Below are 27,395 nucleotides of genomic sequence, written 5' to 3'. Positions count from 1 at the left end.
TATTGGATGTGCAGTATATTCTGCTTATGCTTAAGTGGGAGAATTATATGTTCGAATGTAAGCATAAGGCTAAGAGTATTTAGGCCCGCCATTATAATTCATATGGATGCTTAAAAGTCAGTTTATGGTTTTATTGAAGCAATTGGTTGAATTATTTGTGTTACTTAATTTGTTTAAGTAATGAGAAGGATCCTATTATGTTAGCATTCAAAAGGAAAAGAATTTAGTTTCCATATGGATTTTGATTAGTCATTCATTGTATTGGAATGATTTTTAGTTAATATAGTTGCTATTAACTTGTACTTAACTTGGTTGTGTTAAGTATGAACTAGTTAAGTGGGAGCAAATTGGTTTGGTTTAGCTATATTGGTTCACATAATTACAAAGTGCAAATTAAGTATGTTGTGACTTCTGAGCTAATTCTGCGATGTAACAAAAAAGATTCTTAAGTTCAATACTTTAAAATGCATAGGTAAGTTGTATGTGAGGTTAAGCTTTTGTCATCCAAAAGATTTGGTGATCACTTATATGAATATGGCTACAGTTTGTTATAGAGCTTGTATGGTTGCTCTTAAGGTGAAGGAAAAAGTGAAAGAAGGTGCCATCATTGTGGAACATTTGGCCACGGATTTCATGATTGCTGATCCTTTAACCAAAACCTCGCCAAATGGAGTTTTCAAAGCTCATATTGCTTGAATAGGAGTGGTGGATGCTCTTGATAAGTGGGAGTAATTATACTTGTTATCAAGAGCTTATGGAAGCCTGTTGTGGAATGCTTTATAAGTGGGAGTATGTTGCACCAGGTTTTCTAGAAGCTAAGTATTCTAGTTTAGAACTTTATGCTTTGTACTTAGTTTTATGCTTTGTAGCTAGATTTTGTTTATGTTATCTAGTTAGTTGATGTTTTCATATAGTTCAACCCTTCCAGATAAATATGTGATCAGTTGTTCAATGAAAACAGTTTGATAATTCAATAAAGGCTCTTGAGTCAATATTTTCGAATTTTGATAAAGCTGTTGGTGAATTATAATATTTTGGTTTATATTTTGGGCTTTATGAGTGGGAGTAAACTTTTGGTTTGCTCATGAGCTGTGAAATGTTACTACAAGCATGAATTGAACTTTGTGATTTATAAGATGAATCTGTATTAGGGGTGGGTGCGGTGCGGTTTTGAATCCAAAATCAAAATGAAACCAAACTATTTGGTTTGGTGCAGTACGGTTTCAAACAGTTTCGGTTCGGTTTTTAAGAAAAAAAATGTACAATTTAAAATATACATATTTAAGTATAAGACGGTCTTATTTTCTTCATATATTAATTAATAACATGCAGCAAAAACAACAACAATACAGCAAAACTGCAAAAAAAAAAAAAACAAAAAAAAAAACTGCGGAAAAACTGCACCAAAAATGTAGAAAAACTGCACCAGAACTGTAGAAATAACTTAGCACCATTACGAGGTAAACCATACAACACATTTATCAATTATAATGGTAGTAAGGATTGAAACTTGTCAATGAAATGCTTTGTCAAATTGTCAAGAGCCTGAATGTCAACCAGATGTTATCACTTTTAACATACTTTTCGATGTTATCTGCAAGCAGAGTAATATCTCCCTTGCCATTGGCATATTTCAGTTTCTGTATTGGAAATAATGAGGCTAACTTTTGGTTAAAGTATTAATGATATATGTGATCCAGCCTTTCATAGGTACTTAAAATTATTACCATGCATTATCAATTATACCACACACATAGCAGCACAAACGATTGAAAGAATGGTAGTAAGGATCCACATTGAAAATGCCGAATACTAGCAAGGATACATGCATACAAACCCACGCAACATAACATCACAACTAGTAGGATATATGGGGCCGTTTCAGTTTCGGTTTTGGTTCGTGCGGTTTTGAAAACCCAAAACCGAAACCAAATCGTTTTCTTTGCCGCGGTTCGGTTTCAAAACTGCAACCGTTTCAAAACCACAAAACCAAACCGTTCGGTGCGATCTGATTCAATTTGTGTTTCAGTTTTGGTTTTCGGTTCCAAGCGCCCACCCTTAATCTGTACATTGTATTGTAGAGGATATTATGAATTCATGGTCTGATATGTGTGAGTAGTATCATGTTAATATTGGAGACATATGTGTAAGGCTTGTGTGATCACCTTTATATTGAATTTGAGATGATTATTTATTGTTGTGAATCATACTCAAGTAGGAGAATATTAGAGTATGCGTGTGATTCATACGGTTTGATAATAATCCTTGTTGTCTCAGATTGTTATAAAGAAGTCTTAATATGTTTATGAGAGTTAATTCGATTTGGTTTGGATTGAAACTCCGTGTTGATAATCTTAAGAATAGGACTCATACTTGTGTAAGGAATGCAGTCTTGTATTCCTTGTAGGATTGTTATAGGGCAATCTAGGTCTTGTAGTATAAAGCCACAAGCCCCTGCTCTCACAAAACGCGCTCTTATTGTTCCAATTACCTATAAGTTGGAGAGTATTGAGTTTTGTAGAGAGGAGAAGGTTGCTGCAGTTCTTACACTTGTATTATGCATAATTTAAGGATTGTGATTTAGTTGATTAATCCTTGTGTTCTTGGCTAGTGTATTAATCTTTCTGAGTCTAGTTTACTCCTACAGATCAGAATTGTGAAACTCGTAAGAAAATACCACGAAACACCCTATAAGACTGTTGACTACAAAAATTACAGAACCTACGTGGCGCGCAGGCCGAATAACTAATGAGCTAACTAATGTCCTTCGGTTGAATGCAGGGCGTGCCAACTCGTCGGCCGAGCTAGGCCGAGGAGTAGAATTTGATGTGGTCGCGTTGAGCGCGCTGTTGACTTCTGTATCTTGCGATTGCGACCGAGGAAGGAACGCTCTCGGTCTCTGGATTCTATAGCCTGAAGACAAGGCTACTAATTCTACGGAGTTCACAACTCGTCGAAGCCTGATTCGGCCACTGTGATTATATTCGTAAGGGTATAAGCACGCCGAATTGAGACCAAACTATACGGGCACAGGTATTCGAATGTGATGTATGTCTTGATGGTAAACGTAGTTCGGCCGTCGGAATGCCGAACCCTGAAACTTATTTGTGAGTATCCAATCATAAACTCGCTCGGCCTCCAATGCGCCGAGCAGAGCAATTCGTAACACCCAACTATGCCGAAATGGCTTAGTAAGATGACCTCTACCAACAAAGGTTCGAAAACCTTCCTCGGCCGAGACTTAGATAGATAATCGGTCGACCTCGACGCAGTGCTGTTTATCCAAACTGAAGGTGTGTCTCGGTCGGCTGATTCTGCGGCAGCAGTGCTGTTTATCCAAACTGAAGGTGCCCACCGGTTGCTTCCACAGTGCTGTTTATCCAAACTGAAGGTGTGTCGGCGGGAAAAGAAAAGGAAAAAATCTCAAAGTGTTTGAGAGAATTTGCGCAGGGCAATTGTATGCTGATGTTGAAGGGGCTTTTCCATTGCGTAATTTCTTGTATTTATAGCACCTCGCTCCTTGAATCCCATTCTGATCTGGATTGGGAGTCCTTATCCCATTTCACCTTTAACTCGAACAACCCTAGTCCTACTGGGATTCTGAATTCTCCTCCTTTTGAGGCTTTATCCCTTGCTGGTCGAGAATCCTGATTGCACCAGGATTTCCTCGACCTTTCCTCACTTATCTGGACTACTTTTAAGATAGGATCTCGACGACCCTGCCAGCTGGTCCGGGTTTCATTATTTGGCCCATCGCATGTCATTACCTTGGGCCGAGCCCGTCTTGCTGCTCGGCCCAATCCCAATATTTTGGGCCCAAACAAAGACCTAACATAAAATAAAGAATATAGTACCTGGATGTCATATCGATCTCCAACGGCCAAACAATTGTCGATTGCAGCATGAGTGCTCCCCAGTCCTCGTGCAGCTTCAGTCCCATTGCCCCAGCCCTTACTATATCATGTAGCCCTTCAGGCTTGGCGGTGCTCCCCTAAAGTAAGCCAAGGATATTACAGAAAAATGAAGAAATATGTAAGAGGGACAGCTTTAGCCATCACTTCACATTTTGTAAAATGGTAGTAACAGGTTTATCGTTGAATGTGGGCATAGAGTACGGAAGAAAGAGGAGAGTTTAGGTACAACAACAGTTTAAGCATACCTTCCCCGTAAAGCCAAAATTTAGAAGGCAGGTGATGAGTTTGCAGCATTAACTTCATTTGTAATGGGGCTGTTGTTCAAGTTGTTGCACGAGTTCCAGTAGCAGGCCCTGTTACACATTATTTTTATTTTTATTTTTTAACATTCACGTGGGCTCATATTGACTTGTAATGTCCAGTCATTGTTCATGTGGACGCCGCGTCATCAGTTAACGGAGATTCTGACGAAAAACTTAACGGATATGTGAAAGTGTCTCAGAATTATGACTTTAGATACCAAATTGGGACAAAAAAAAAAAAACTTGATGTATGAAATGTTTAAAACTAAGAAATTTCATACTAGTAAACTGAAATTAATCCTATGTTTTTCTGCAAGGCACAGTAAATGGACCGTTGGTAAATTTACCAAAGACAAAAATGATTTATTTGATATTATGAATGACTGGTTACGGAAGAACTGCTTTGTTTTTGTAGGTTGGTCTGATAGAATGGGATAAAAATCAGAAACATAAAAGCTTCCCCTTGTATTGAAAAAACCAGTTAATGGTTCTTGCGAATCTAATTCGTTGTTGATGCTCCACACAACGATAATGCATGCTTTGATCGAAGTCAATTTACTAACCACATGCGGAGAAACTGAACGCAGGAAGGTGAGTCACTGGGCCCATAGCAAATGGGTTGTGTTATCTTAAGTCTAATGATTAGCTATATTGTCCTAAGTGTGGAAATGAGTAGAAGTGCGGAAATGAGGAAAGGCGGAATGATTCAATCGTCAAGTACGTTACATTTGTCCAAAGTATCAAGAAAATTGAAAAAGTAATCATTTATGAGATCTCATATAAAATTACAGTCATTATTTTAGTTTTATGATAATTTTAACCAAACTTTGATGTATAAGTACTAATACAATCTAAATATTAGGATTTCTCATAACAAAAACAAAACCTCCTTTAAATTTTCTCGCAAGCTTCTCGTTTCTCACCTTAAACCAGAAAAGCACCTTTTGATTTTGCATAATGAAGCAGCAGGGACGTTTTCACCCAAAAAAAAATGTAACATGGAGCAGCAGCCTTTTTCAATTTGTCCAATAAACAATGGTACACTCGTTAATTGTAGCTTTTGATTTCTAAATCAACTTTTTGATATTTTAGATCATGGCTTTAGTAAAAAATTTAATGATTTTCATGTTTCAATGTTGGTGAATATATTATGAATCCTTCGGTGTGGTGGGATGAGTCACAATCACCAAACTTGCAAAAATCTAATTAGACTCCATTTCAGTGTATGATGTGAATGTTTTTCTTCGGGATTCATTACAATATTGACTTTTATATTATTCAGGATTTATTACATTATTGGCTTTATATTTTCACACACCAGTTTAGCAAAAAACCTCACACATATGTCACATCCCTGCCCGGGGCGGACCACTTCCCGGTCCCGCTCCACTACCGTAGCACGATATTGTCCGCTTTGGGCTTACCATTCCCTCACGGTTTTGTTTTTGGGAACTCGCGAGCAACTTCCCAGTGGGTCACCCATCATGGGATTGCTTTAACCTCCTTCTCGCTTAACTTCGGAGTTCCTACGGAACCCGAAGCCAGTGAGCTCCCAAAAGGCCTCGTGCTAGGTAGGGATGAGAATATATATTTAAGGATCACTCCCCTGGGCGATGTGGGATGTCACAATCCACCCCCCTCAGGGGCTCGACGTCCTCGTCGGCACACACGCGGCCAGGGTTGTCACATCCCGGCCGGGGGGGACCACTTCCAAGGCCCACTCCACCACCGTAGCACGATATTGTCCGCTTTGGGCTTACCATTCCCTCACGGTTTTGTTTTTGGGAACTCATGAGCAACTTCTCAGTGGGTCACCCATCATGGGATTGCTCTAGCCCCCTTCTCGCTTAACTTCGGAGTTCTTACGGAACCCGAAGCCAGTGAGCTCCCAAAAGGCCTCGTGCTAGGTAGGGATGAGAATATACATTTAAGGATCACTCCCCTGGGCGATGTGGGATTTCACAATCCACCCCCCTTAGGGGCCCGACGTCCTCGTCGGCACACACGCGGCTAGGGTTAGGCTATGATACCAAATTGTTACATCCTGGCCGGGGGGGGACCACTTCCCGGGCCTACTCCACCACCGTAGCACGATATTGTCCGCTTTGGGCTTACCATTCCCTCACGGTTTTGTTTTTGGGAACTCACGAGCAACTTCCCAGTGGGTTACCCATCATAGGATTGCTCTAGCCCCCTTCTCGCTTGACTTCGGAGTTCCTACGAAACCCGAAACCAGTGAGCTCCCAAAAGGCCTCGTGCTAGGTAGGGATGGGAATATACATTTAAGGATCATTCCCTTGGGCGATGTGGGATTTCACACATATTTTAGCTTAAAAGGGTTTTTGCTCCTCTATTTTTAGATTTAAATTTTGCTTAGGAGATTCAGTTCCTAATTCATTTTTATGTTTAGTTTACTAGGTTATCTTCAATTTTCATGTTCTTTGATTACAATTGAATATCTATATCTACTCCTTATCTATATACATATAGGAGTAGGGGTACTGGGTAGTGTTTAAGAGGATACCTCTTATATGCTTCAAGATCTCAACTAATTGTTGTTTTTAGTACTACGGTTTAGCGGTACTCCTCTTCACTTATAAGTGAGAGGTCTTAGGTTAGATTCTCGCGAAAAGCGAATTTTGAACCACATTATTGCTAGTCCTTTGTGAGGCTAAACCTACCCCATCCCCCTTAGTGTAGAGAATATCATTTGTTCGAAGAAAAAAAAAACAGTAAAGATGAATGTTTTTGTCATTAAGTGTATATGGTTATTTTTCCAAATTTCCCCAAAGTATCCTTTATTTAAAGCTTTCTTAATCATTGACAAAAAAAAAACCTTTCTTTGGCCGAATAAAATGCTTTATTTAAGATTTTGTCTGAATGGCCACTCAATAGTATTACAGTATGGCTTAGTCGAACTCTCCATCTCTTTAGTGTAAAAGTATCGATATATACCAAAAAAAAACAAAAAAAAAAGATTGTGTCCAAATAGTTTCCAAAATCCACTGCCCGCAGTAGTATAAAAAACAACCCTTAACCCCACCTCCCAGTCCCTCCTCCTGCTCCTAGTCGCTTCTTTTAAGCACACTCTATGGCGGTAAATGAAAATCAAAATCCTCCTTCATATCCACTTCCAAATCCGCCTCTATATCCGCAACCACATCTAAGCGAGACTCTGACCATCCTCTCGGCCTTAGCTACCATTCTGTTTCCCCTGGTGGTGGATCCGAGCTACTTTGTCAGACCTCCCTCCGCCAATGTGGCTAGTTGCGACTGCAAACTGAATAACTGCCCATGCCTTCCCCGTTTCTACATTTTCTCTGTTGTGGCCACGGCAACGCTGTCTGTTGTTTGGTTTGGACTTTTTGTCCTCTCTGCCCGACTTCTATACCGCTTCATTATCTGGGTAGGGCTTGGCTTAGTGTGGGCTACCTACTGGATCGCGCTGCGTGGCATCTTTGCACCCCAATTTTATAATCCAATGCTTTATTCCTTCAATCCTATTTTGGCGGTCATATTGTTGCTTAACCTAAAATTTTGAAATGTACGGGACCGCGCGATCCATGTCATATCTGACAACTGGGATTGGGTTATCCATGTCATATCTGACAACTGGAACCGTACGATCCATGTCATATCTGACATGTGGAATTACATCACAGTTAATATCATATTTGACATGGGCAAAATATTCATGGGTATAGATAATTGCAGTTACCCGCATATTCAAAATTTGTGGTGCGGGCCCCCACCACATCCCATGCTCAACTCCATTGTGGCATGATATTGTCCGCTTTAGGCCCCTACCACACCCTCACGGTTTTGTTTCTGGGAACTCACACGAGAACTTCCCAATGTGTCACTCATCCTAAGATTGCTCTCGCGCGAACTCAGTGAGCTCCCAAAAGGCCTCGTGCTAGGTAGAGACGAGAATATACATATAAGGCTTACAGGATTCACTCCCTTCGGTGATGTGGGATGTAACAATCCACCCCCCTTAGGAGCCTAACGTCCTCGTCGACACACTTCTGGCCAGGGATTGACTCTGATACCATCTCGGCCTGGGCCCCCACCACATCTTGGGTTTAACTCTACTGTAGCACGATATTGTCTGTTTTGGGCTTCTACCACACCCTTACGGTTTTGTTCCTAGGAATTCACACGAGAACTTCTCAATGGGTCACCCATCCTGGGATTGCTCTCGCACGAACTCGCTTAACTTCAGAGTTCCAATGGAACCCGAAGCCAGTGAGCTTCCAAAAAGCATCGTGCTAAGTAGAGATGAGAATATACATATAAGGCTTACAAGTTCCACTCCCTTGGACGATATGGGATGTAACAAATATTAGGGGCGTCGGAGCATCCGTAGAGTCGAATCGAACTACACCCAAATCTTGGACTCCGACAGGTTTTAGAGAAATTGGGGCTTTTCCCGGGTTCAAGGGAAGTTGGTTGATGGTGGAGATCGATGAGCTTGCATTCAAAAATGACGGATCACCGCCTAGGGACTCACGGGGGTGCCGTCGCTGCACATTACGAAACAGGGTCAAATCTCGTAAATTTTGTGTGGGAAATCGAAGAAGAATGACCGGTGAGAAGTTCCCAAGTGGTGGAACGATGAAATTCATCCAAAAATCGCCGGATGAAGCAACGAAAAATCTCTTAGGGGTCCGGGTCAAAAATGAGTCCAGGGGATCCGGTCGATCCCCTCTATCTCTCTCCTCCCTCCTTTCCCTTTTGCTCTCCCTTCTCATTGGTCCTTTCCTCTTCTCTTTCTCTGGTTCGTCTGTCTCCCATCAGATGGGAGCTTCCTCCCCAGTGGCACATTCCCTCACTTCTGCTTGGTTACCCTTCCCCTATGGTGGGAAGTTTTTAAATAATTTATATCTAACTTTAAATTACTAATTTTAAACGTTTGTAACTATACCGATATAATTCGGACTCGCAAACAGCTTTCACCTATACGCTCGTACTAACGAGTACTACTCAAATATGCTAAAAGAATAATTCATACGTTTCTCTAGAAGATGGTCAACAAAAGTTAAAGTCCTTACCTCTAGAGGCATTTTTGTCAATTTCCTCGATTAAAATAATTAAAAAAAAGGTAATTTCAGGGACAGGTTGTCACATTATATTTGCCATTTGAAATTTTCATTAAATGAACACTAATTACTATATTTTGAAAGAAAAAAAATACTTTTTTTAGAAGCATGGTAGATCCTACTTCTGCTTTTCTACTGTCATTCATAACAGTTTTTTTTTAAGTTTTTATTTATTTATTTATTTTATTTTTATTTTTAGCAAACATATTTAATATTTCATATTTTATAATAAGTTGTTTTTAAAAAAAAAAAAAAAAAAAAAAGCATCATAATCTCAAACTAGGCCCTAATCTTGATAAGCGTTCACTCCTCTTGGCTGGGCTTGTTAATACAAGATTAGTTACTGGTTTGGTACTGAAGTGCTTTTATAAAAAGTGGGTATAAAAAAAAAGCTGAGCTCAAAAAGGTATTTGGTAAATACTTAAAAACAACTTATTTTCACAGTTTTGGATGAAAAAAGTTGAAAATGTGAAGCAGCAAAAATGAGTTTATTCTCACAGCACAACAAAATCAGTTTTTTTTCAAAGCACAGTAATACTAAATTATCGTTCTAAATTAGCTTTTTGGATTAGGTGAGTGTCAATCTAAATTAGCTTTCTAGCTTTGCTACTCGTAGAAAGTTTTTTTTTTTTTTTTTTTTAATTTTTAATTTTTTAATTTTTTTTATTTATTATGGTCAAGGTCATACAAAAGTTATTTGGTTCCGAGTGTTGGATTAGAGAGGGAGACACATTCTACTTCTACCAAGATATGATGCAGCCAATATGAATTTGGTTTTTTTTTTTTTTGGGTAATTCTCATTTTATTACAGTCAAGTATCGTGACATTCGTATTTTACTATTTTTGGTTTTTTTTTTTTTTTTTTTTGTCTCTGTTTCATACCTAAACTAATTTTTTTTTTTTTTTTTTACACTTTAGTACTTCTGTTAGGCTTTTCGTTAAGTGATGACGTGACATAACTTTAGCCCACCATATTTGTCTTGTGAATGAGAGATTCTCTTGTAAATCCAAGCCACCGTGTCCAAATATAATTCTTGGCAAATATGGTGGGCCAAAGTTACGCCATGTCATCACTTAACAGAAAATTTGACGGAAAGCCTAACGAAAGTATTAAAGCATAAAAACAATTAAGTTTAGGTATGAAAGCGAGACAAAAAAAAAAACTAAAAATAATAAAGTGTGAACGTCACGATACTTGAGGGTAAGAAAGCCTTTGAATGCTAGTTGTAGAAGAATCACCACGAAGAACCTTCAGTTCCTTAGTACAGCAGCGGGAGCTCGTTGATAACATGTTGTAGGGCTATTTTCTGAGGTATTATAGACAAGAGAGGGAGGCCAGCGACAAGAGAGAGAAGAGAGAATTGGCGAATTTTGTGGTGTATGTTATCTCAACTCATTATGCCTTTATTTATTGTGGAGAGAGAATCTTACTCTCCAAGGAATACAATTACAATATATCTAGAAAATATTGTAGATCGAATCCTAATAAGGATTTGCACAATCACACTAAGTAAGGTCTTCTATATGAATCCTAGAAAGCCATTGCACCGTTTTTACGTCAAGTCTTCCATTAGCTCCAAGTATTTCATATCTATTTTTGAAGTATCTTTCCAAGTCTTTATAGTTCTTCCTCTCCCCCTTTTGCTCTGAGCCTTTGTCTCATAGTTGCATTTTCTAACAGAACCATCTGTAGGTCTTCGGTTCACATTTTCAAACCACTTTAACCAATTTTCTCTCATCTTATCTTCAATTGCGGCCACTCCTACCTTACCTCATATATCCTCGTTTTTTAATTGGAGCATAATTGGAGTTTTTTTTTTTCAAAATCCTACATAAATTCTAATAGGAGCTCTTAGGTTTTTCAAACTCATATTTCACGTGCATTGCCATTGTACTTAATTGTGAGTATGCATAAAATTTGATATTGAATTGCACGAATTATTTCTTAGATTTTATGTCTTTAAATTACGGATAAATAATAAGGTTGATATTTAATTTAAGCATTAATCTAATTGAGACTTCGTCTGCGAAGAGTACAGGGACCTTTTGGAGCTGTCATTTTATGCAAGGGATTACTATTGCTCAACTAATGTCCTGGAAGCTTCACATTGTATTTCAAGTTCACCTGTAGCCTGTAGGACCCAAATACTATCAGGAACCAATGTAAACCAAAAATCATAAAGGTAATATTACATTTGTTATGCGTTTACATAATTGTAATGAAAATAAGAGGAATTGAATTGAGGAGGAATTGAATTAAGGAGGAGTTGAAATGAAGAGAAGTCAAAATCGTATTGAGGAGGAGTTGAAATGAGGAGAAGTCAAAATCGTATTCCTATTGAAGCTGTTTACTTAAATGTTCTGGAATCGGAATATAAATAGTACTACATTCATATAAGTTGTTTACTAATTTACCTGAATAGGAATGAAAACCAGTGTGATTACTATAATACCCTTATTCCAAAATATTTTTTGTGTGCAAACTTGAAATTTTAAAAATATTAAGAGGGCATAATAGGTAGAATAAATGCATTCCCATTCCCCAAATCTTTTTATTAATATTGTCGTCAAGCTCTTTTTATTAATTACAAACACAAGAACCATGAAACATGGATTATTTCCCCAAATCTTTAACCCTAATAGACAAATTCAAGGACCAAAGAAATAATTAACCTAACAATTGAATCAAGAAATAAAATAAACGAGATGAGGAACTTACCCAGTATTGAATTTCATTAGAAAATAATTTGACGGTGATTCATGGTTTTTCTTTTTTTTGGAGAGCAGTGCAACTTTGTCGGATAGGACATAGGTTTTTTTTTTTTGTTTTGAACGAATAGGGTAAAAATATGGAAAGTAGAAGAAACCTAATTATGTATTAATTTGTCATTTATACTTTTAGCCTAAAAATAATAAAATAATAATATAAGGTAATTTTTATTATTTTATATTACGTTGTTTGGTTATAATATAATAATCTATATATATAAAGGGAGAGCCCCAGTTTGGTGAAGCGAAGAGAACGAGGGGAGGGAGAAACAAAGATACAGATTGACAAAGACTCTTCCTCTACATCGACTAATTCTTATCGCAGGTCAATCTTGATTCTCCATTTTCTATGTATTCCTTCCAGCGTTTGTCCGCTATTCATCAAATTCTTTTTAATTTCCTTCCGTTTTCATGCATGATTGTTGATTATTTGCTTTTGAGTGAAAAACTGGATTTGTTTCTTTTCCATGTAAGTGCCCATTGGTGAGTTTCTTATGCTTACAAGGAAACTATTGGCTCTGGGGAGTTTTTGTTTATATTAATCCATTTTCCGATTATTTATCAGGCTTTTTCCATTAGGTTTTCAAATCATTTGCATTCGGTGCAGGCAGTGAAGGTAAATGTGATATGGTGTATGTGTGAGCGAGAGATTGTGAGGAATGACAAAAACGTGGGAAGCAGAAAAAGATGAGGAAAGAAATTAGAACGTGAAGAAGGAGAAACTGTTATATGCAGTTGTCAGTAGTCTCAGAGGTTTCAAACTGTATCTGAAGCATGTATTAAACCGACACCATCGTGCAACTTGACACGAGGAGAAAATGAACGTGGCATCAGATTTCAAACTGCTATGGGCAGTTGCCATTTGATTCCACATTTAATTGATCGCCAATCTCTCAGGTATTTGCTTCCACCCTTTTCTTCTCTTTTGTCTTCTTTGGCATTTGATTTCTATCTCCCTTTTTATCCTGCGTTTTAATTTCAGATTCTGGGATCACTTCTATTTATCCATTATTTTTCCCAATTTTTTTCCTGTTTATTCCCGTGCAAAGTGCATTGCAGGAAGGCAGAGCATCATATGGCCATTTTTAAAGGTAACGCCCCAGAATCTATTGCTTAATTTAAATTTTTCTTCAGGTAAGGTTCAGTTTTCTCTCCTTTTGCAGAAAATCGAAGCCATCGTTTACGTATTTCGTTTACACTTTTGGTTTCTCCAATATTCTCTTTTTCTACTATTATATCCACAAAGTGAATTGTCAGATAATTTAGAACGTAGGAACAAAGAAGGAAGGAAAACAGGAAAGCCTTCATGTTAATTTTCTTTTACAGGAAGACCCATTTCACTCGCCGTGATCAACAACTGCAGCTTCTTGAAGTAGCCTTTCACTCACCATAAACGACAAGTGCGGCTTCTTTAGCAGTATTTTTATTAGTCTCTTTTCAAATCAAATTCACTGCCATTAATTAACTGTTTCTCATCGATCATTCATTTCTGATCATATTGATGCTATTTGATTATTCATAGATCTGCCAAATACGATATATAGTATAGAGTTGTGCTATGTATTTCTAATTTGCTTTCCATGCAAGAGATTGCATATCACTATATTAGTTTACAAAGTTTTTGCGAAAACGTCTCAAAGTGTGTTTTGATTTTTTGTTTGCTTAATCTATATCTATATATATAAAGAGAGAAGCCTAAATAAGTGAAGCTTTTAATATTCCAATTATGTTCTTACTTTGATAGAGAAAATAATTAACAACTACCCAACAAAGTAGTAGTATTGTACAATTTAGAAATCAAACGTGGAAGAGACAAATTCAACCACGTCTACAAAGTTTTTCTCAAACTGCATATATTTTTTCCTAATCTTTGTCAAGATATATTTTAAATGTATTGTGCAAAGAGGAACTATTTTTTTTTATCATGCACGTCCTAAAAAGTTATCATGTTTTTCGTTTTTACTTTGTGTAAAGTAATGATTTAAATGTTATTCATGCACTTATCAAACAACATATGATTTTAGATGCACGTTCCTACTTAAAGACCATGAACAATAGCAAGTATATGTAAATAAATAAAAAATAGTAGATGACAACATTAAGTACTCATTCAATAAAAAAGACAACACAAAAGTAACTGCTTATAATAGGGGTAACATAGTGAAATGAAACACAACACACATGGGAGATGCTTACGTGAGATATACTTTTTCTACACTCTTAGCCAAGATTGTTTTTATTCATTGGATGAATCAAACCCTCCCTCAAAGCTTCATCCTAAATTTCATCAATGAATGTGGCCCCTTAGATTAAAAAAATGGACGATGAAAACATCGCTCCAATTTTTGATATAAGCACTATCCAACTATCCAAACAAACGGCAATTGTCATCTTCATGTCCAACCCACGTTATCTTATTACGGGTTACACATTTCTAAAAACTTTTTATATTATGTCCAGCCCACATCCGTCATTTATGATAGGGTTTAGGGGTATTAAAAAAGTTTAAAATTCTACTCATCCAGTTGACATAAAAATTAAAACTCTATAAACAATGCTAATTTATAAAAGAAAAAAACATGAAAACTAAATCATATCCAAGTCCTAACACCAACCGAGAAGTGTATATAGGCCCGTCATTTCCTTGCACTAATACTTATTACACTTCAAAAGTATTTTGTGATCATTTTATTTTGTTATTTTGTATTATAGTGATGTGTAGATAAATGTTTTTCCTTCTTCTGTTCATAGGCATCTACGTAGACTTTTTCGTATTTATGGAATGTCACATAATTTGTATTCAATTTAGGTTCATTTATTTTTTTATTTTTTAGATAAATTTTTCCATGGAGCGTGGTCAAAGTCGTGCCAGACAATGGCGTCAATCATTGAGTCCTGAAGAACATCAAAGATATCTAGCTCAACGACGTCTAATAGCACAAGAAAAAAGACAACAAATTCCAACTCTATATGATGATCATACTATGACATCCCCCAGTAACATACAACAAGAAATTCCTGGTATTTATTTCATATTCCTTTTTCTTTAACTCATACTAATGCAAAAAATTAAAAAAAAATAATTTCTAATTTTTCTTTTAACTATGCAACAAGTAGGTCCCAATAATATACAAGAACGGGTTTAGTTGGCTAACTATGACGTTGAGGTCAACCCCAGTAATATAGAACAACAAATTCCTGGTATTTATTTCAATTTCTTTATTTGTATTTGTTTCACACTTAAAAAATTAGGTTATTTTTTAAGAACAAAATTTTGTGAATTGAAATCTCATTGTATTCTTTTCTTCGATACTTTTATATTGATCTCAATGTTGTAGTTATTTTTAGTGGTATTCTTACGAAATATTAGACTCACAACTAATATATTAAATATTAAAGACAAAAATTTTAACTAATCGTATTATAATGTGGTCTATTTATTAGAACAAATTGAGCATGAAAGCGCGAATTCAAGGGTTTTGTCAGATATCACAAATCATAATGACCAAACTTCTACTAGAATGTGTACTCATATGGGACAGTTGGCACATTCAAATAGATCACAAATATCTTATGGGATACTCTCAATTCCTCCCCACAATGGTGAGCTTAGTATATAATTCTATCTTTATATAGATATATGATTAGTTACAAAGAAAATTCTTATACTGAATGTTGGATATTCATGTAAAAATATCAGAAGAAGAATATACAAATAGAACCAATTGTCATGCACGCCAAACCAGAGGAAGAAGAAACCACAATTGTGCTAGAAATTATAATGAGAATCGGGGTATCCTAGGTTGCCAATTATCTCCTCCAACCACATGTCTGTACTGCTATGCACGATTGTTTGCTCGAGAAACTTTGAATATGTGTTGCTTGCAAGGAAGAATTGTTTTACCCCCAATACAGTCCCCACCAGAAATGGTTGCTATTTTCTCTGACCAAACAAACGAGGGTAGACACTTCAGGCAAAATATTCGAGCTTACAATTATGCATTTGCATTCACTTCAATGGGAGTACACGTGGATGAAAGAATTAATATTGGTGGTCGTGGGATTTACACATTTCGTGCTCAAGGTGCATTATATCATAAGATTGGTGGACTTTTACCAAATCAAGGGAACAGACCGCGATTTTTACAAGCTTATATATATGACACTGAACATGAAGTTGAAAACCGAATGTGTGAAAGTGAAGTTTTAGATAGACGTGTGGTTGAAAAGATACAATATAAGTTGAACAACCATAATCCTTTTGTTCATACATTGCGAAGCCTCGGACAACGCCAAGATTTGCCGAATTGCAAGTTGATCCTAAAAGAGCAACCTATAGATCGGCGTCAGTATAGTTTACCATAAGCATCACAAGTTGCGGCAATTATAATAGATGGAGATAATGCCACAATTGCAAATGGAAGGGATATCGTGGTGGAGACAATTAGTGGAAGACTTTCTCACGTCCGAGACTATGTTGGATTTTATGATCCCTTACAATATCCACTATTGCTGCCTTACGGTACATATGGATGGGATGTTAACAGTCGTGATGATGGTGGAAGAGTAATAACATGTTGCGACTATTATGCTTATATGTTACAGGTTTGTACTAATAACATAATTTATTTCCTGGTATATATAGATGAATGATGATTCCTATATTAAAAGCAATATATGAAATTTGCTTTTGCAGATACGCCATAATGGATCATCACTTTTGCTTCGAGGTGGACGTCTCTTGCAACAATATGCTGTAGATAACTACATTAAAATTGAATCACAAAAACTTAGATGGTTGCGTTCTAATCAATCCATAGTTAGAGCGGATCTCTACAAAGGACTTGAAGACTCTCTAAATGCAGGTCAACACAATGCAGGTATATATATCGTTTCAGTCATCGCTATTTAGAAATATAACTTTGTTTAAACTGCGTACAATATATATAGCTAATTGAAAATAAAAAATTATTAGGTAGCATCGGGCGTAGAATTATTTTACCATCATCATTTGTTGGAAGCCCACGTGACATGTATCAACGATATCAAGACGCAATGACTTTGATTCAAAGATTCGGAAAGCCAGATCTTTTTATTACCATGACATTTAACCCAAATTGGGAAGAAATCAAAAGCGAATTACTGGCTGGACAAACTCCACAAGATCGCCCTGACTTACTCACTAGAGTATTTCGTGCAAAACTTGAGCAACTAAAAGAAGACATTATCGAAAATGGGGTATTGGGCAGTGTTGTTGCTTATGCATACGTTATTGAGTTTCAGAAACGTGGTCTTCCACATGTGCATATGCTGGTGGTGTTAGATGAAAATGATAAGATCAATAATCCAGATGAGTATGACCGAATTGTTAGAGCTGAAATACCAAATGAAGATGTAGAGCCTCAACTTTATAATGTGGTGTTAAAGCATATGATTCATGGCCCGTGTGGGATTCATAATCTTCAATCTCCATGTATGAAAAATGGGAGTTGTAAGAGAAAGTTTCCCAAACCATTTGCACCAGTCACCGTTCAAGGAAATGATTCGTATCCAATTTATCAAAGGCGAGGAAATCGATTGCCCGTCTCACTTAATCGACAAGGAAACATAATGGTTGATAATAGTTGGGTCATTCCATATAATCCATGGTTGCTGTTAAGGTATGATTGTCACATCAATGTTGAAATTTGTGCAAGCATAAAAAGTGTCAAGTACTTATATAAGTATGTTTACAAAGGCCCAGACAGAGTGACAGTTGAAGTGCAATCAGACCCTCAATACGATGAAATAAAGCAGTTTCAGGATGCAAGATGGGTTTGCGCACCAGAGGCATTATGGAAGATATTCAAGTTCATTATTAATCGAATTTACCCATCTGTTGAGCGAATGCAAATACATCTTCCTAATATGCACCAAGTTCAGTTTCGTGCCGATGAGAGTATAACAAATATTCTACATGATGAGAGTACAAGAAAGACAATGTTGACTGAATTTTTTACACTCAATCATGTGGATGCAGAAGCACGACATTATTTATACATGGAGATACCATCACATTACAGATGGATTCAAGCTCAAAGAAAGTGGTCTAAAAGAATGAATCGTAACAAGGTTATTGGATGAATATATGCAATTTCACCTGCTGAAGGCGAAAAATTTTACCTTCGGATTCTTCTTAATCATGTTAGAGGACCAACATCTTTCACAAACTTGAGCACAGTTAATGGGGTTTTACATCCAACATTTAAGCAGGCAACAGAACAACGAGGTTTGTTAGAAAGAGATGACAGTATTCGACAATGTTTGTTAGAGGCCTCCGCAATTCAAATGTCGTCGGCTTTAAGAAGATTATTCGTCACCATATTGGTATATTGTGCACCAATTGGTGTTCGAGAGTTATGGGATGAGTTCTATCCATTCATGATAGAAGATTATGTTTCCATGACTAACATAACTCCCACACTTGCTACCAACATACTCTTGCATGAGTTGAACATACTTTTGGTTCAATTCAATAAGAGTATAAACGAGTTTGATTTGCCCCAAATGACAAGAGGAAATGAATCAAGTTCAGGAATGACGGGATGTATTGAAGATGAAATATCCATAGGTATTCCACAACAAGATCTTGATGCAATTGAACGCATAAATGATGACCAAAAAAATGCGTTTAACATAATAATGGGTGCAGTTCAACAATCGGATAATGCAACTTTTTTTGTGGATGGTCCCGGTGGAACTGGAAAAACTTACTTATATCGCGCATTGTTAGCAAGCTTGAGAAGGTTGGGGCACATAATATTAGCAACAGCATCATCTGGAATAGCAGCTACGATATTGCCTGGTGGAAGGACAACACATTCTAAATTCAAGATACCACTTAGTCTCGATGCATCATCGATGTGTTCGATCGGTAAACAATCTGATTTAGCAAAGCTAATACAAAAGGCAAAGGCAATCATCTTGGATGAAGCAACAATGACGCATCGTCATGCATTTGAAGCACTCGATCGAACGTTCAGAGACTTAACAGATATTGACTTGCCATTTGGGGGGAAGATAATGATATTTGGGGGAGATTTTCGACAAGTTCTTCCTGTTACCCGAAAAGGAACCAAGTCCGAACTAATCCAAGCAAGTGTTGTTAAGGCATCATTTTGGACACAAGTAAAAGTTTTAAAACTCAAACAAAACATGAGATCCATAAATGATTGTGAATTTTCAGAATTTTTACTTCGTGTTGGTGATGGGAATGGAGATGTTATTATGGATGATATGGTAAAACTACCTGAATGCATGGTGATACCATGGGAGAGTGAGCATTCCATTAATCAATTAATTGCCAAAATCTTCCCTGACTTAGAGGATCATATAAATGATGCAACCTACATGGTGGAAAGGGCAGTGGTAACTCCTACAAATGAAGACGTTGATATGTTGAATGAAAAGATAATCAATATGTTTCCGGGTTTAGAAGAGACAATGTATTCATTTGATTCAGTTGAAGATGACCCAAGGAATTTGTATCAGCCAGAGTTCTTGAATTCAATCTCACTTGGTGGTTTTCCTCCTCATAAGTTAACTCTGAAAAGAGGTGCTCCAATCATGCTTTTAAGGAATATTGATCCGAAATTCGGATTGTGTAATGGTACAAGATTATTGTGTCGTGGTTCTTACCGAAATCTTATTGATGCTGAAATTCTAACTGGACAATTCGCCGGATCCAGAGTTTTCTTACCAAGAATCCCTCTCAAAAGTACTGATACTGCTGGGCTTCCATTTGAACTTACAAGAAAGCAGTTTCCAGTGAAACTAAGTTTCTCTATCACTATAAACAAATCTCAAGGTCAGACAATACCACATGTAGGCGTTTACCTTCCAGATCATGTCTTCAGCCATGGACAATTATATGTGGCTTTATCGAGGGGGGTCTCAAAGTCAACCACAACCGTGTTAGTAAAAAGTGGCTCCATAGTAGGCCAACAAGGTGTATTTACACGGAATGTAGTATACAAAGAAGTCTTGCTTCATTCCAGCTAATTATGGTGATTCCTAATAGGTAACAGCTTTATTAACGATAACCTTTCAGTATGCATTTCTCACTTATCAATTAACTCTTTTTATTTGATTTTTAATTTTCTCACTATCGTTTATAGATTGGCAATGAAAATTTGAAGCATCAATTATGAACAAATGGGTGGAAACCGCTGCATTGATGTCAATATGTAAACTTTCTTTTCAAAAGAAACATTGACATATAGACTCTATGAGTATTGTGAATAATGTACATATTGTTATATAGGATTTATATTTTGACATTTAAATTGTTTTGTATTTTGCTACGAGTACTTACTGTTGTCATCTACTTTTTTTTTTTTAATTTACATATACTTGCTATTGTTCATGGGCTTTAGGTAGGAACTTGCATCTAAAATCGTATGTTGTTTGATAAGTGCATGAATAACATTTAAATCATTACTTTACACAAAGTAAAAACGAAAAACATGATAAATTTTTAGGATGTGCATGATAAAAAAAAATAAAAAAAAAGTTCCTCTTTGCATAATACATTGAAAGTATATCTTGACAATTACAATGGAAAAAACTAACGCAATACACCTTTAGGGGCGCGTAGCGCCCGTGATGCAAAAATACCTCTCGCACGCACGTTAGTGCGTGCGGAGAGGCTAGTAAAATAATAAAGTGGCACTTTATTTTATATTACGTTGCTGATGACCACGTGCGTGCGGAGAGGCTAGTAAAATAATAAAGCGGCACTTTATTTTATATTACGTTGCTGATGTCATTTTGGTCATTTGATCCGTTTGCTACCAAAATGCCACTTTATATTACGTTCCTGATCATTTTGGCACAAAATGCCACTTTATATTGCGTTGCTGATTATTTTGGCACCAAAATGCCACTTTATTTTACGTTGCTGATCATTTTGCCGCCAAAAAGCCAAAGTCGCTATCTAATTTGCCAACAAAATGCCACTTTATAGTTTATATTACGTTGCTGATGTCATTTTTGTCATTTGGTGGTTCCTGATAATATATGGGTCCTACACGCACCGGGGAACACGAGCAAGAGTATAAAACTACCACTTCCCAACTCCCCAGCACCGTTCAACACATCCTCACCGCCACCGCCAACTCTCATTTTTTATTCCCCTTCTGCTCCCAGCTGCCTCTTTCGACCACCACTATGGCGGACTATGAAAATCAAAACCCTCCTCTTAATCCACCTCCAAATCCGCAAACACAGTTGACTTTGACTATCTTCTTGGCCTTAGCTACCATTCTGTTTCCCCTCGGGGTCGATCCCAGCTATTTTGTCAAGCCTCCCTCCGTCGATGCGGCTAGTTGCTACTGCAAATTGAATAACTGCCCATGCCTTCCCCCTTTCTACATTTTCTCTGTTGTGGCCACGGCAGCGTTGTCTGTTATTTGGTTTGGACTTTTTGTCCTCTCCACCCAACTTCAATACCGCTTTGTTATTTGGGTAGGGCTTGGCTTAGTGTGGGCTACCTACTGGCTTGCGTTGCAAGGCATCATTCCACCCCAATTTTACTACCCAATGCTTTATTCCTTCAATCCTCTTATGGCGGTCCTATTGTTACTTAACCTAAGATTTCGAAATGTCCGGGACCGGACGATCCATGTCATATCTGACAACTGGGATCGGGTTATCCATATCATATCTGACAACTGGGACCGGGCGATACATGTCATAGCTGACATTTGCGTTCTGTTTTGGAACTATATCACAGGAAACTACTAAAATTTGGGTATTTAAAGTCTGTTCATACTTTTTTGCTTTATATATATATATATATATATATATATATATATTTTTTTTTTTTTTTTTTTTTTTTTTGAAATTACCATTTCTTGATTAATATGTGTGGGACATATTAGCCGAAAGAATCATTCTAAGACCATCTCAATTTTTGGTTAAAACTTAAAATTTTTAACTCAAAAATTCTAGATTTAATTCAGAAACAGTTTTTGTGCTCCAGTTGTTCTGAGTTAAAATTTTAGCCCAAATTATTAAAGAATAAATTCAAGCTAATTTTTTTTCGGTAATATTTTCAAAATAAAATTTATGTAGATTATCATATTTATTTTTATAAACATTTCAATATTCAAATATTTAGATTATGAGAAAAGTTAAAAATTCACTAAGTAGATCCTATGAAACATGTATTATAGAGTTTTTGGGTAAGTTTTTATTTATTTTTTATTTTTTCAATTGTTTTAGCAGTTGAATTTAATTTTAAGTCGTTGAATTTTTTTTTTTTTTTTTTTTTACTATTAGATTTGATCATATTCAATCTCATCCGTTAGAGTTATTGTATTTAAAATTTTAAAATTACCCAAATTTTAGGTTTTAAGTTTTAACCCAAAACTTATTTTAGACCCAAATATTGAAAAATTATTGAGTTAGTTTAAAATCTAATTTTATGTTTTAACCCAAGGATTAATTTAAAACCTAAGTGATTTATGCTTTCTTCTTATAATTATTTTATAAAAAAAATCATTTTAATTAATTCATGTTTATCATTTTTAGGGTATATTTATGGTCTGAAAATTATTGATACATATATTATATGCGTATACACATTAAAAAAAAAAAAAAAAAAAAAACTCTCGTATAATACCTATGCACCACAAGGGTTCCATATTTTACTAACTATGATTTGCATATATATACTATCCGAGTTGTTGGTGTTGATCAAATATAAAATACACTGAAAAACTACAAATGCAACAATTGGCAACAAAAAATTAGACAAGCTACAGCTAAACAAATGCTTGTTACGTTACTTCTTTCTTTTGTTTTTTGTATGAGTATATCTTATTTATATATATATTTTAATTATTTTCTCTTCCAATGTTATTTTCAGAGTACAAAGATGGTGAGAGAGCTAGTTATTAGCAAAATGCCCGATCCATTCCTCTTGTTATGATTGTATTAGAACAGTAGTTGTTTTTGTAAACACGGATAAATTCCTGAAACAAGCGACAAGAATACGTGTACAAAATAATATTTTGTATTAATGATTTTGGGGTTACAATCTCTTTGTAATTTGGTCCTCTGATTCTATCTTCGTAGGGTGTGGGTTTGTGGATGAGTTGTTGATCCAAAGGGCCGTCGGGGCTTGATCTAAGGATGCACAGCTGATGAATGGATCTTCAAGGGGCGTTGGGCTTGATCTTGAAGGTTGATGGATGAACGGATCTTCAAGGGCTTTTGGGCTTAATCTTGAAGGATGAACGGATGTGTGGATTTGTTGAGGTTGTTGATCCAAAGGGGCCGTTGGGGCTTGATCTTAGGATGAACGGATCTTCAAGGGCTTCTGGGCTTAATCTTGAAGGTTGATGGATGAACGGATCTTCAAGGGCTTTTGGGCTTAATCTTGAAGGATGAACGGATGTGTGGATTTGTTGAGGTTGTTGATCCAAAGGGGCCGTTGGGGCTTGATCTTAGGATGAACGGATGATGAGCGATGAACACTTTCTTCAAGGGCCGTCGGGGCTTGATCTTGAGTTGGTGGAAGTTCTTCAAGGGCGTCGGGGCTTGATCTTGAAGGTTGATGGATGATGAACGATGAACGGATGTGTGGATTTGTTGATCCAAAGGGGCCGTTGGGGCTTGATCTTAGGATGAACGGATCTTCAAGGGCTTCTGGGCTTAATCTTGAAGGATGAACGGATGTGTGGATGATGAACACTTTCCTCAAGGGCCGTCGGGGCTTGATCTTGAGTTGGTGGAAGTTCTTCAAGGGCCGTCGGGGCTTGATCTTGAAGGTGGATTTGACGAAGAACGAAGATTGCTTTCTTGATCCTTCGGGATTTGCTTGAGAGCTTTAGAGTTTCAAGGCTTCTTTCTTTCTTCTTTCCTTCTTTTCTTCTTTTCCTTTCTCCTTCTCCTTCCTTCTTTTTTTCTTAAATGAATGCATTGGCCTCCTATTTATAGAATTTCAAAACTTGATTTTTGGATTTAAATAATCAGATGAAATAAGTCATTTCTGCCAGGTATTGACACGTGTCATATTTGATGACTTTTCCAATTTATTTCGATTTTTCGTTGAATCACACGCTACATATAAAATTTATGTGACACGTGAACATTGAAATTTTAATTATTGGTCAACATTCATTTCACCGAAATTTTGATGTCTACAAATGCCCCCACTTCAAGGCGCGTCGTAGACATGTGCTTGTCACATGTGGAAGATGCGTTTTGAAGTCCCTTAATGTAGATGTCAACCCAAGGGCCGTCGAGGCTTGATCTTGAATTGGGCTGGAAATTTCTTCAAGGACCATCGAGGCTTGATCTTGAGCTTGACTGGAAGATTTTCTGGTTTCCTCCAATCGTTGATTTTCCGCAGGCTTAATCTTGAACTGGGCTGGAGGATTCTTTTGGTCTCCTCCGAAGGTCTGAACTTACTCCTTTTATCTGGAGTTGAATTTGATTCAAGGGTGGTGAACACTTGATTTTGAATCGGACTTGTGATTTCTTCAAGGGCCATCGAGGCTTGATCTTGAACTGGGCTGGAGGATTCTTTTGGTCTCCCCCTACCGTTGATTTTCCTTTGTGCTACTCTTGAATTGGGTAGCAGGATTCAGACACATGGCAGGCAAGCAGGAGGTGGAAGTGATGACCTGTTTCTTTGTTCAATCTTTCCCCAATTCGTATTGAAGAGGGTAGATCGGAAAACTGACTCCAAGTGCCGTCTGATTGCTCTTTTCACTTTGCCATGCGAGTAATAACAAGGACAAAGGAAAGGACATAGAGAAAGCATGATATAAGATACCTTTGCTTTTGAAGAAGCAGCGAATGAATCAGCACATATATTTGTTGTGCTTGTCTCCACATGCTTTGATGTATCATTTTCACTTGTCTTACTTGCTCCCTTTGCAGAAGTGGTATTTCCTTATGCAGGTTTGGCATCTTCTCGTGTAGTATTTGTCCTCTGATGCAGGAATGGAATGCAACCTTTGCATTTAAATGGTGCTTCAAAACATTACTTCTCCGCGACGATGAGTACTCGAGAGCAATGCAAGGTAAGCAACCAGGCAAAGGTTCCAGGCAATCAGTTCCAGGTCGGAAGTTTGATTTCAGGTTCCGACTGATAACTCTATTTCCCCTTCTCCTGCATGTAAGAGCAAGGACAAAGAAAAGGACAGGGAAAAAGCATGATATGAGATACCTTTGCTTTTGCCCTTGATGATATGAGATACTTTTGCTTTTGAAGAAGCGGTGAATGAATCAGCACATGCTTCCATCTACCGTTTCCTCCTGGGTCATCTGGTATCACCTTCGGGGAAGAGGAAAAAATTGAGTATTTTGAGATGTTTTGCTGGGAGTGTACTCTCGGAGGTGAGGAAGAGTTGGGCATTTTTTTTTTTTCCGCAGGTCTGCCTTGCCATAAAAGATGAAGGTCGACATATATAGGGATTTCCCAATAGCAAGTGGTGGTACTGTTCTTTTACCCTTGTCGACAAACGTTTTGATCCCGCAAATTCGGCTTTTTGAAATAGTGACGACTCTTCGATCTTTGAATACGCCTCTTTGATTTCTGAACGACGCCTCTTCGATTTCTGAACAAGCGTCTCTTTTGACAAAGTGGCACGCGTTTTCTGAAAAGCAGAGAAAGCGTCGCCGAACTTTGCGCTCGTCAGCTAAAGATGTGTAGCTGCGATGATGACCTCCACGTGATCTTTTGACAAAGTGGCACCCGTGCTCTGAAAAGCCGCGAAAGCGTCGCCAGCCTCCACGTGTTTTCAACTTTGTCGGAGATCTTTTGACAAAGTTGAACGCGTTTTCTGGAAAGCCGAGAAAGCGTCGCCTAACTTACGCCGGAAAATCCAGCTTTTGAGATTTGCAGAGCGATGTTTCTTCACTTTTGAATAAGCGGCCCTTCGATTTCTGAACCAACGCCTCTTTGATTTCTGAGCAAGCGCCTCTTCCTTTTTATAGAGGTATTGATCACCTGTAACATGCATACTTTGAAGGCTGCTCATTCCTGAAAATCATCTCCGGCCTTTTGAGTTTTAACTCCATCCACCCATCTCTTTTAACACCTTTGAAAAATGGCTAATCCATCGAACCTTAGCTTAGAATTGAGTCTCAGCAGTGATCCGGTTGCGCCGCTTCAAGGTAATGTATGGTGCCCTTCTTTCTTATCTTCTAACGGTCCTCTTACAGGTGAAGACTCCGTGATGCAGGACGCCACAACAGCTACAATAGTAGCTAGGAACCTCCTCACTCCAAAAGATAGTAGGCTGCTGTCAGGACGGTCCGATGAATTGGCCGTTCAAGAGTCCCTCGCTCTTAGTGTTCAGTGTGCGGGCTCTGTGTCCAACATGGGCCAACGCCTGCTTGCTCGGTCCCGTCAGGTGGAATCATTGATGGCAGAGGTGGAAGATCTTAAGCAGGAGATTAAACAGCTTAAGTACGAGAATAGAAGTTTGCATGTGCTTGCAAATAACTATTCGTCGGGCATGAAGAGGAAGCTTGATGAGATGCAAGAATCTCAAGGTCGAATTCAAAGCGACCGTCAAAGGCTTGCGTCTTTCTTCCAGAGGCACCTCTTTCCTGGGTCATCCAGCGTTCCACCAAGGTTTGGGGCCTTGAATGATCTATCTTCGGTGTCTCCCGCTCCGATGCCTCTTGCTCTGATACCTCCTGTTCCGAGAGTGTTGCCACGTAGTGGGGCTTCAAGTACACAACCTTTGTGAAGACTCCATCTTTCTGCCATTTTTATTTTTTTTTTTATTATTTATTTTTTTTTTTTTGTAATCACTCGGAAATCAATGAACATGCTTCGTTTTATTTAGTGTATAGTGCTAAATACAGAGAAAACATATACATCACCAATAGTTTGTTTTTTTTTTTTTTTTTTTTTTTTTTTTTTTTTCTCGGTGGCCCTGACCCAACAAAGAATTTTTTTTTTTTTTTTTTTTCTCGGTGGCCCTGACCCAACAAAGAATTTTTTTTTTTTTTTTTTTCTTCTCTGTGGCACTGATCCACCAAAGAATCTTTTTTTTTTTTTTTTTTTTTTTTTTTTCTGGGTGGCATGATCCACCAAAGTTTTTTTTTTTTTTTTTTTTTTTTTTTTTTTTTTTTTTTTTTTTTTTAACTTTAATCATTACTTCCCAACATCATCATTTCATTTTACTTTATTTTATTATTTTTTATTATTTTATTTTATATATATATATTTTTTATTATTCTTTTTCTTCTTTCGGTGGATTGATCCACCAGAGTTGTTTTTTATTTTTTTTATATATATATAT

The 27,395-nt window shown here is 37.2% G+C and overlaps 1 pseudogene; it reads right to left on the bottom strand.

Annotated features, from left to right (window-relative positions):
* Positions 1-27,395, bottom strand: part of LOC108867458 — a 166,167-nt pseudogene that overhangs the window by 4,984 nt on the left and 133,788 nt on the right.

This window comes from the organism of the source record quoted next, unplaced genomic scaffold, assembly GCF_019419815.1.
Source record: "Pyrus x bretschneideri cultivar Hongxiangsu unplaced genomic scaffold, Pyrus_bretschneideri_v1 Contig74, whole genome shotgun sequence".
Taxonomy (NCBI): domain Eukaryota; kingdom Viridiplantae; phylum Streptophyta; class Magnoliopsida; order Rosales; family Rosaceae; genus Pyrus; species Pyrus x bretschneideri.
This window is presented reverse-complemented; position numbering and strand designations above follow the sequence as displayed.